We start from the raw sequence: 12542 nt of genomic DNA on the forward strand, positions 1-12542 counted from the left end.
CTGTTTCTTGGATGTCTGATAACTCTTTTCTACATTAATGTTTACAGTAAAGAAATCCTTCAGTACCAAACCTCACCCGTTATCAGTAAGTCCTAGACTGTCATTCTCTTCCTATGTCAGATCCCATTTGCCTGCAGTTTCTTATGGGTCTTTAATAACACCTGCTACTCCAAGACATCCCCTTTTATCCATAGGCATTTGCACATTTTCTTCTTTTATCCTCTACATATATTAATGTAAAAAAGGAATGTGATGAATTAAATCATCTCCTATTTGTGTTTAGATGAAGGAAGAATTAATCGTGGGGTGACTATATAGTATATCAACAAACAATTCTGAACGTTAGAGGTGATGCTGTTAATGGTTAGGACTATCATGTGCTAACTTCAACATATGATCTACTCTAACCTTCTTGGGAAAAGATTGGCCATCAGAAGTTTTAATAAGTTTGTAAAAGCATAAATCATTCTATCTAATCACTTGTCATATAAATATCTGTAATACATTTTAAAGTAATCTTTTATATAAAAATGTAAACTTACGAAGTATGATTTCAGTGAAAACTATGTATTTAATGAAATTTAGAGATTGTTTTGCTTTTTACATTTTTGCTTTTAAATGCAGTGTATCGATGGCATGAGTCTGTCATGAACTAGCTCTGTACTTCAAAATTCTCACATTAATTAAATCTGATGAGGAAAAGGTTTTTGTTTCCCAATGATTACTGATGTTAGCTAATTTTCCTTCTATGCCTGTCTGAAAAGAATAAAATTCCTATATCAGGAATTAAATCAGAAATATATAGGAATTAAATCAGAAATAATTAATTGGGGCTCCAAAAACTTTGTGTACTCTAAGTGGAAATTAGCCTATGTTGTAAAAGGCCAGATCTACATCTTTAATTCTGATCTAATAAAGATTATTCATTGTGCTTTGAACTGTATAGCAATAGACAAAATAGTGGGCCACCAAAATTGTCTTTGCTCCAATCCCCAGAACCTGTGATTATGTTACCTTACATGATAAAAAGTGTTTTTCAGACTTTAAAAACATTGAGATAGAAAAATACACATGAGTGATAGAAAAATAAGCATGGGTTATGTGGATGAGACCCCAAGGGTCCTTACAAGAGGGAGGCCGAAGGATCAGAATCAAAGAAGGAGACAGGACAATGGAAGAAGAGGTCACAGAGTGACAGAGGACTTGAAGATGCTAAGTTGGGGCCTTGAAGATGAAAAGAACCAGTGGCCAAGGAATTCAGACATCCTCTAACAGATAGAAAAGGTAAGGAACTGGATTTCCCGCAGAAGCCTCCAGAATGAATGAGGCCCTGCTGATACCTTGAATTTAGAACTTCTGACATGCCAAATAAATGTGTTGTTTAAGACTCAAAGTTTGTGGTCATTTACTGTGGCAGCAATAGAAAGTCAATACGTGTAACTATCCTTGTGTTGCAGGGTTGCAGGGTTCTTGTCTCAGTCAAAGAAGGAATCTTGCAGTCAAAAGGCTGAAGTGAGGTGAAAGTTTATTAAAGAAAGGTGAGAACAGAAAGGAAAGCTCTCTAAAGTGAGAGGGGTATCAGATGGGTTGCCTTCTGAGGGCTATTTTTTTAGAGAACTGACCAAGCAACTTGGTAAATATCTTATCAGTAAGGTGTAAGACAAATTCGGTGGATTTGTAAATATTAGGAGACTATCCTATTTATATTTAGAACACAGGTGGGGGATTTGTTAGCTTCCCTACTCTGTGGTTAATATCTGATCTGTAACATTTCTTCACATCTGGGATTTCTGTGAGCTGGGTTAGTAGTCCCATGAATGAGCCTAGTCACATAGCCCCCTACCTGTCTCTTCCTACCTAGCCTCACCTGTCCCTTACTCATTTGGGAAACTGTCACAGAATATATCCTCCAGGTGTTAGACACAAGTTCTGCTGCATTGTTCTTTTGTTTCTGTCACCCAAAATGAAAGCATAATATCTAATAGGGAGTTAAATACATATAAATTTATGTTATTGAATAATACATACTTATATTTTATATATTATTTTTATTTATATACTTATTTTATATAGTTGTATGTTTATCTACTATTTTATATATTTACTGATACTTTATATATTTATATTAAATTCATTTATGTTAAATATTTAATATAAATATATAAAATGTTATAAAATTTATAAATATAAATAGGTATAAAGTTACAGAGTCAGGTGTATTTTTGGAACTTGCTTTATGTCACTATAATTAAATTCAGACTAACATGTAAGGCACCATTTATTCCAATGGTAGATAATTTTGTCTTCCTATTTCCAGTTTGCTTTTTTATTAAATTTCGACAAAGTTTCAGGTGCAGAGAACATATCGGGTATTGCTATAGCTCCCTAATTTGTTTGTAAATTCTCACCTCTTGTCTTCCAATCGTATCAAGTCACCCCTCCATTCACAATCCTGAAGAGATTTTTAAAGACTCATTTCCTCGCTTGAGGTTGGGAAAACTGCTTTTCTTTCATCACAATTTCTTCACTCGACAGTTTATGGCATCAGTTCAAAGCTCTAACTCCCTTTGAATTGCTTTATAATACGTAAAGCCACATTTTGAGAATTCCAAAAATCCTTTGCTCTGCTAACACTAAGCTCTTGCTAATAAAAAGTGCTGTGGATTTTATTTTTTACTTTCGGTGCAATCAAAAAAAAATATTCTACTTAGAAATTACTATGTCCTCTCTGCTCTAAGCTGATGTACATTCCCACTTGAGTCAATAAATGCCAGTGGGTGGGGTGTTAGGGACAAGCAGTGGTTACTTTTTCAAAATATCCTGCTATACTAAATCTGTTTATTGGCTCACTCACCCCAAGAAAAACTCTCCACCCTGACATGATGATGCCCCTCCCAGATGAATTCTTGGGGACCGAGGAAGACCACTGAGGACATGTCTCAGGGATGAGCAAGCTTCAGTTTTTTCTCTATCATCTCCTGTCCCGGGAAAATCTCTGCTTAAGCAAGTCGGCTGCGGCTTTATAGTTTGAAGATGTTTTCTTTTATTATAAGAGCTTTGTGAATCTATTTTTGTGCTTTACAAATAAATCTGTCAGAGGAAACTGCCTGTTTATACAAAATACACATTGTCAGGTATAAGCATCTAACACCAACATTCCCTACCACCAATACCATCACAATCAGCATCTCAGTATTTTTTTTTTTCATATAATCAGCTTCTGATTCCCAATTGTGTGGCATAGTCTCTGTTAGAGATTCAGAGCCTTGGGAATGAGTTCTCTGACATCCAACAGCTTTCTGTCAATCTGGAATAGTCATTATATATAAATCTTATATAAAAATCATGCTGGAGACTTTCCCAGGAAGGTACGGATCCAATTATAGGAATGATACAAAGATGAAGAGTATTTGCCTACAGAAATGGATGAAGCATTGCTGAAAGACCACTGAAATAAAACTTACAACAAGTCCATTCCATGTGGCTCAGTAGGATTAAGCTGTCACAAAAATGGGTATGTAGTGAGAGAAAAGCACAGATCCAAGAGGGAAGTTTTACTCCGAAATCATACTTGATCAGAGATCAGGTTTGGGTAATGCCAAAGATGATAAAGCATCAGAGTGGAGGGTCTTGGTTTGCTCAAGAACGACACTAGACTACTCCGTATGTGATGGATTAATAAAAGGGAAAAACCAAGCCTTTCAGTGAGGGGTAAAGTCCCAAATTTCAGACCTTCAGTTAGTCACTCTTCAAACATTATGGGTTTTAATATGATGTGCTCCTTTAAAATAGCGGATAGTCAGTATACTGACACTAAATTCTTCAAAGCGTATCATAATGTGGAAATGATGTTTTGTTATGAGCCTTCTCTGGGGACTGGATAACAATATGGACTGAAACTAATATGGGTTCATGTTAGAATCTCAGCTGAGCTGTCAGGTGTCAGAGTAGCTGGTTAAAGAAACAAGTCCGAAATTAAAGAGTTAATCACTTTAATCACTTACTGTAAAGGTGTAAGAAAGCCCTAAAACCAGAGAAAACTCTGGGTTCTCTTTTTCCATTTTCTCCTATGGAATCTAGTATCAGGTCAGGGTCAGATGAATCAGCACAGATGTGGGGTCATCTCACTGAAGAGGGACCTCCAAACAGAGACTCTGGTAGTTTTATGGAATCTGAGCTGAGAAGTAGAGGGAGTAGGGCTAGAAGTGGAAAAATGCAGGTAATGGTCAGAGTGCATCAAGTGTCTTCAAGAATTTCTCCTCTCTCTCACACTTCCAGAAGGAGATGGCACCAGAGGGCAATCTGGGTGGCTCAGTCAGATGAGCTTCTGATTCTTGATTTGGGCTTAGGTCATGATCTCAGGGTCCTAGGATTGAGCCCTGCATTGGGCTCTATACTCAGCAGGGTGTCTGCTTGAGATTCCCCCTCTCCCTCTCCTTCTGCCCCTCCCCCTCAGAATCTCTCTCTCTCTTTCATGAGATGTCAGCAGAGGCATCCAAACAAGATTCCTGTTCAAGCCGTCAGATAAAGAAACCTAGGGATGAAGGTTAGAAATGCAAATACAATTGGTTTTTGAACAACAAAGTTTGAACTACACAATTCCACTTATATGCAGTTGTTGTTGTTTGCAAACACACTGCAGTACTGTAAATCCAATTTCTCTTTCATATAATTTTCTTAATAATATTTTGTTTTCTCTACTTTATTGTAAGATTACAGCATATAATGCATATACAAAGCATGTGTTAATCTATTTTTTATACTATTGGCAAGGTTTCCAGTCAACAATAGGCTATTAGTAGTTAAGTTTTGGGGGAGTCAAAAGTCATACATGGACTTCTGACTGTTTTGGAAGTTGGTGACCCAATGCTTATCGTTCAAGGATTGTCCTATGTGTGAGAGCGTGACTGGCCAAGGGATCCTGTGCTTTTGATTGTATTTCCCTTGAGAGACTGCAAAGCACTGGCCATCTGACCATGTGCAAAAACTGTGGAAGGAGGGTAGCTCTCCCCAGGAGGCCTGTGAGGTTAAGCCTTCGTAGTTGCCTATTATCAGACCTGAAAAATCACAGATAGTGTTTAGCCAGGACCAGGACTCCTCAAATAGTAGATGCCTTTCAAACTACTTGAAACAAGGCACTTACAGTAAGTAATGTAAATAATTAATACCTTATAATTTTTTTTCCTTCTGACTTAGCCTGAGAGTAGTTTATGGGCTAAGAAAGGTGACACTTGCTGTTTATTTTGCAAAGCTACAAATTGCAGAGTCTATTCTGAGGTGCCTTTTGATAGGAAACATTTGAGTGAAGAGAGACACCTAACATATTTGGATTTGAGGAATTTCGTAAATACTGCTTATAATGTTTCCAATTTATTTTGATCTCCATGAAAACATGTATTTTTGCATTCATTATTTCTGAAACTGCCCCCTCATTTCAAGCATCATGATAGGCAGTATGCTAATTGTTGTGTAAAGAATAGGGATTGGGGCACCTGGGTGGCTCAGTGGGTTAAAGCCTCTGCCTTCGGCTCAGGTCATGATCCCAGGGTCCTGGGATGGAGCCCCACATGGGGCTCTCTGCTCAGCAGGGAGCCTGCTTCCCCCCCATCACTGCCTGCCTCTGCCTACTTGTGATCTTTCTCTCTGTCAAATAAAATCTTAAAAAAAAAAAAAAAAAAGAATAGGGAGGAAGGAACATTAAATAGTAAATAACATACGTGTTGTCTGCATCTGTCTTTGTGTCATTCAGATGAATAACATCCGAGGAGGATAGTCAAGGGCAATGGCTTATTAGTTTAGGCTACAAACCGTAAATATTAGAACTGACAGAAACCCAAGTCTCAGTAAAGGACATTTTCTCTGCACAAAGTGTTGAGTGCAGTTGTGGTTTCACTGAGGGTTTTATTCAAACGGGGGAATGAGAATTTCATAACCAAGGGCTTTTTACTTGCTGTAGATCCCCAGAACTCACTGTAGAAAAACTTTCGGGGAAAAACGTTTTTGAAAAGTGGCATTTACTAATGACGCTACATTAAGAAGGAGCAAAGTTTGTAGCTTTCCCTGATACATTGGTCTTTGCAAAATATATCTCAGTGGGTGAACATTTTTTGGATCAAAAACTAGGACAGTTTTCTTCATTTCTTTTAGTTTAAATGCAATATTGTATTGGTAAAATTTGAAAACTCCTCCTTGCAAAAATCTGAAGGAATGTGCCTTTTGAAATACCCAGCTTTCTGAATAATTAGGAATTTATGCCTTTAGCCAACCTCTAGCAGATATGTATTTCAATTATTAAAGTTGGGATTTTTTCCCCAGAAATAAGACACCTGGTGGTTTTGTGACTCCAGGACTTACTGTAATCTATAGCAGAAGCAGGGATGCAGGTCCTGGGTTTGTGGCTTTTGTAGGTTTCCCAATTCCTCAGTTGCTCTTGGGTGTCATTTCTCATGGCAATCAAACAACTGTATAAAACATCACCCCTTTCAAAGAGATTGTAAATCTGAAAACCAGGTTTCCAAACCTGTCAGAAGTGTGTGTAAAATACGAATACCTATTTTCTCAGCGAAGGCTTGAGGGAATTCTCTATGACTAAGCGACACGATTTTGCCTACATAGAGGCCATTTTTGCTTTTCTTTGTCATATTTGTTAGACAGGTGAAGCTGCTCGGTATCTGAATTCTAGCCAGAGGGATGTGACTTTATTTCCTGGGATTGCCTTTCTGATTTCACATTGAGATGAAAGGTTTTCAGTACCATAAGATAGTGGAAAACAGGGGAGAAGTTCCGTTTCCTGCATTCACATCTGATTTTTACCACCTTCTGAGGCAGAGATTCTACACCTGGTGGCCCCTCGGAATTATCTAGGAGGCTTTGAAATACAGCTTTATGCTTGGCTTCATCTCATTCTCTCTGAGGATACCGACTAGGCATCAGATGTTTTCAAAGTCCCCAGGTGACTCTAATGTTCAGGAGGTTGAGAATCACTGATCCAAGGCAAGTTAATTATACTCTTCAGCATCCTATTTCCCACCTCTATAACAAAAATATTGTTTCACATAATGGTTTTCAGTATTTGGGGGGAGAGGGTCACAAATCTCCATTTATTCTTCAAATAAAATGTTGTAATTGTGAAAATAAACAAAGACCATCAAATGGGAAAACCAAAGGCTATTCTACTTATTCTGAGCTTGTTGTGTAGCAAGGGAGTCAGCCACCTTCACTTGAATTTTGGTAGAGATTGAAAAGCAAGCAGAGGAGCGGGAAAAGTTCAGAGTAGAAAAGGGGAAGGCATCAGGTGCATCCTAACTGGAGGTTATTGTTCTCGAGAAGCTATGGGTGAGCTCACTAGAACCAGAGCATCCTATGTGATTGCCTAAGGGTATAGGTTGATCCTAAGTGAGCTACAGAGGCAAAAATCAGTGAAACTGTTAGCTATTAGCCAAGTCCTGGCAATCTGGACCAATTGTTACAGAAGTTATGATTTAGCTTCTTGGAGTGTCATTAGAAATAGCAATTTGGATTACTGTAATTCTAACTTATAGCAGAATGGCTTCCTGAGTCATTTATTGTAGACATGGAGATTGGCTTCCTGTACAAGTTCCTACAGGTTGTGGGTCTGAGTTCTATTTTTACATATAATCTGGCCATTTTCCCTTTGCATATTTGGTCTCTCACATTTAGAATCCAAAATCCTCTCACCTAAAAGAAAAAAGCAAGAAGAAAAAGAAAGGAAGGAAAGGCTTAAGTTTTACTGCATGTAATAGTAGCAACTATTCCCTACCTCGATTCCCATCAATTTCCTTCCTCATTATCCTGGGAGGGGGGGGAGTGGACTTGCCTGAAGTGTACTCCTAAATGTCTTCAATCTACTTTCCTGAGATTGCCCAGCTCATAAACACTGTCTCAGCATCTCTGAAACATCCTCTCCATCCCTCTGTTTGACCCAAATTAAATCAGGTGCTACTTCTTTTCCCCTCTAACATAAACATCATGGTTAGTATCAAGCTAGTTTTGCAAATTATGGTGGTGATGTTGGGAAAATTTTAGCAAAAAATAGGATAAATGGATTTTAAAAAAACTCAGGAGTTTTAAAAATAATTGACTGTTTCTACAACAAGCAAGTTAATTGGTCAATTTCTGAGATTCTTTCTGATGTCTTGTCGCAGAATAAACTCCCCATGTCTACCTGTCCATTAATCCCTTTTTCTCTTTGTGTACTCTAGAGTCATTCGTCCCACATACTGGCCACATTCTGTTACACAGGCATCCCAGGAGGAAACTGAATGCTTCTTGTATTATAATGCACTGTAATTTGTATATTTGGTATAAAACTCTCATTTAGATAAGGCCCAATGACCTTTATTTTATCAAACAAAATAGCTTATTAGGGTATTTTCTAAAATAAGAACCCTCTACATCTAAGACAACTATTACAATTCCTCTCCATTATGGAAGCAAATGTAGCATGTTTTCTTTTCCTATATATTTTTTCTGTACTTAAATATTTAAATCCAATATATAAAACAGATAAAATCACCAAATATGAATGAAATTGAGTATAGATCACAGGAGGGTGAAGTTTTTCTGGACAAAGCTGGATTGTAAATATTTTAGGATTTGCATATAATTGATTTCTGTTGCAAATAGCCTTAGTTGCAACTTTTCAAATGTACTGTTGAACCATAGGTAGCCAAAGACAGTATATAAATAAATGGGTATGTCTGTGTTCCAATAAAAGTCTATTTACAAGAACTTATAGCTGGCCAGATTTAGACAACAGATCCTAGTTGTCCAACCCACCATCTAGATAAGACTGATAAAATCCCTACCTAAATCTCTGCTGTTTCTTTCCAGATTACCTTATCTTTTCCATTTGCTGGTCTTTGGAAATTTCCCCTGAGCCCTGTTGATTCCAAGGAGAATGATTTGGAAAAGCACATTAATAAGTGTGATACATTAGAATTTAAGATTTTCAGAATCATAAAATTCTAATGGAAAAACTGCTTAAGACCAAAAGTAAACCTAAGACCTGTTCTTCACAGGTCTGAATTTGAAATTGATGGAAACAAAACTTTCTCTATGGCTTTTTTCAGAAGAATAGATGTTTGCTTGCCAGAGAGTTATATGTCTGCATTTCTTGCCTCCCTTGGATTGTGAGGTTTCTTTTTCTTTTCTTTTTTTTTTTTTTTTAAGATTTTATTTATTTATTTGACAGAGAGAAATCACAAGTAGGCAGAGAAGCAGGCAGAGAGAGAGAGGAGGAAGCAGGTTCCCTGCTGAGCAGAGATCCCGATGCGGGACTCGATCCCAGGACCCTGAGATCACGACCTGAGCCAAAGGCAGCGGCTTAACCACTGAGCCACTCAGGCGCCCGGATTGTGAGGTTTCTTAAAAGTGGCTATTTGTCTTTCTTTTCCCAATGCCAAATATAATAGGTTTATAGAAAGTAGTTAGCTTGTATAAAATTAGTACTTTCAAAAAATTGTGTTCTTGCTTATTTTAAGGTTTTCAGGATATTATCTGAATTATCAGGTGAATTTATGACAATAAAAGCAATTAAAATGGTTGTGAAATCTCATTTCCTATTAAAGTAATTGACATTAGGAGGAAAGGCAGTTGCTTGGTTAATTAAATTTTAAATACTTTAGAAGTATTCTGTGTCTAAAAAATAGCCAGAAATCATTGAAAAATGATTTGGGCCATTTACATGCCCCAAACTTACTGCATAAGAACTCCAAATATTTGTTTTCCTTTGAAAAGAGGTTGACTGCCAGTTTGACTTCAGTGACCATATCCCAGCCTCTTTTCTGCTGATAAATTTTACCCAGGAGTAACTAGGAACTCGGGCTGATTGACAGATTTCCCTTTATTGAACAAAGACTAGAGATTTAGATCTTCTCCTCCAAACTTCATGTTTGTATTGTGCACCTCTAGCTCTCAGTGATTTATTTAAAACCAAAATAAATGGATTCCCAGAATTATCCATTTTCAGGTTACATAAGATATGCTTTCATTTAAAAGCAAGCAACCAAATGAAAAAGCAAATTTGAACAAAAAAAACCAAAATATAGGTCTCCCACTGAGAGTACTTTTTTAAAATTTAATTTTATTTTTTTTTAATTTTTAATGTTTTATTTTTTATGAACATATAATATATTTTTATCCCCAGGGGTACAGGTCTGTGAATCGCCAGGTTTACACACTCACCAAAGCACATACCCTCCCCAATGTCCATAACCCCACCCCCCTTCTCTCAGCTTTTTTTTTTTTTTTTTTTTTTTTTTTTTTTTTTTTAATTTTGTGGCACTTTCATTGTTCCTGTTGGGTAAAGGGCAGCTTCATAACTAGGTATAAAAAAATAAAAATAAAATAAAATCATGAACATGTTTTTGTTTTGTTTTGTTTTGTTTGTGATTCACAGACCTGTACCCCTGGGGGATAAAAATATATGTTTATAAAAAAATTAAAAATTAAAATACAAAAAAAAAAAGAACATGTTTTAAATATATATCAACATTTGGGAGATGTGGCTGGGTCAGTTGATGGAGCATACGCTCTTGACCTCAGGGTCAGGAGTTCAAACCTCACATCGGGGGTAGAGATTACTTAAATACATACATACGTATATACCAACATTCATTATTCTAAAAATTGAAATGTTTGAAAAAATTAGACTGAAACCTCTATTTTAGGGTAGAGGAACAGTTAAAAATCTTCAACTAGGAAAAACTTATGGTGTAATTTCATTTAGATCATTGTCACATATTTATTATTTACAAATGCATACACAGATGCATGTACTCAATAACAATATATGTAGCTTTTTTGTGGACCAATTGCCTTCAACTGAAAAAATAAAAATATTATGCCTTGCAGCAAGCACTACTGATAAGTCATTGAAGATCCTTGGGCTTTAAGAGAAAAGACTCTGAAATGTTTGTCAAGTGGGAACATAATTTAGCTGAAATGAAAACAAGGATTTTTGTGAACTCCTTATAATTTTTTTTCTCCTTCGAAATTATTGTTCACGGAGCCAAGAAAAATACAAGAGGAAAGAACAGTCAGTCAGAGTGGTAAAAGTGGGGACTTCTGAGTCCATTAGAAAAGTGGGAGAATGGAGAAGTGCCCAGGTGTGATGAGTGCCTATGCCTCTCTCCAGCAGAGCCCAGAAGACTGAGCTGGGAATATGATGCCTTATGCTTTGCACCTGGAGCCAGGTATCCTCTCAGTGATGGGAAGGTAGGTTCTTACGACCTGTGTTAGATAGCTCCTGAAATGGCTCCCAATCATCCCTGCCTCCTTCTATCCATTTTCTGTGTAATCTATCCCATCCCTTAGCTACATCTAGGGACTTTGTTCTGCCAATTAGAATTCAGCAAAAATGATGAGATTTCACTTCCAAAATTAGGTTACATTATAAACTAGGTATTTGTGTCCCCCTAAAATCCCTAATGTGTTGGTATTTGGAAATGGGGCCTTTGGAAGATGATTTGTTCATGTGGACATCAGCCCTTACAAAAGAGACATAAGAGAGCACTCTCATCCCTTCTACCCTGTGAGGACACATCAAGAAGATGGCTGTCTACAAACCAGGAAGAGAACTGTCACAAAAATCTAAATCTGCTAGTGCCCTGACCTTGGACTTCTCAGCTTCCTGTACTGTGACAAATGAATGTTTGTTTATATAAATCACCTATTTTATGGTATTTCTTTATAGCATCCCAAACAGACTGGCAAGACTGTGGCTCTCTCTGGGGTGTCCTCTCTTACTTTCTCATTCACTCACTCTGAGGACAACAAGCTGCCAAGTTACAGCTGTCCTATGGAGAGGCTCACACGACAAGGAACTGAGCACAGTCTTAGATAATAGCTTCCATGGACCTGAGGTCCTTAGTCCAGGAGCCATGAAGATTTGCCTCCTGCCAAGCAGCACATGAGTGAGGCTAGAAGCGACTCCTCCCCAGGATAGTCATGTGACCATAGTGGCCACTTTGTGAAAGCCCTTTACCAGCTAAGCCACAAGATCCCTTACATACAGAGACTCTGTGAGATAAAAATGTTATCATTAATACAGGACCTCAGTTTCATAAAGTCAGAGTGCAAACACTCAGTTACGCCAAGGACAAATACTGTTTGGCACTCATATGCTTGTGCCATGTGGTCCATCTAGGCCAGGCTTAGAGAAGAAAAAGGTGAAATCATCTTCTTACTCTCATTTTTTAAAAACTTTTATTGGAAGTAATGCAAAAGAAAGGATATAACTTTTTGTCAATAGTATATTTCACTGGATATTCTAACACAGAAATATCTAACCACTTCAATATAGAGAGTCTTTCAAATTTCACTTGCTGTAAGCTTCTTGTGTTTGGAGGACAGAAATGAGTGAGAATTACTATTCCCTAAGAAGCCCTACAAAGTGAGAGTGGTTTGGTTTGGACAATTTCTTGTATTTAAGATGCAATTGCTCTTTGCAGGAAATTTCTGAAGAAGTGATAAATACATAATCCCTTACTTAATTTCATCTCATTTATTTGTCACTCTTA

Source organism: Mustela putorius, unplaced genomic scaffold, assembly GCF_011764305.1.
Source record: "Mustela putorius furo isolate JIRA1106 unplaced genomic scaffold, ASM1176430v1.1 tig00003867_pilon_pilon_pilon, whole genome shotgun sequence".
NCBI classification, from domain to species: domain Eukaryota; kingdom Metazoa; phylum Chordata; class Mammalia; order Carnivora; family Mustelidae; genus Mustela; species Mustela putorius.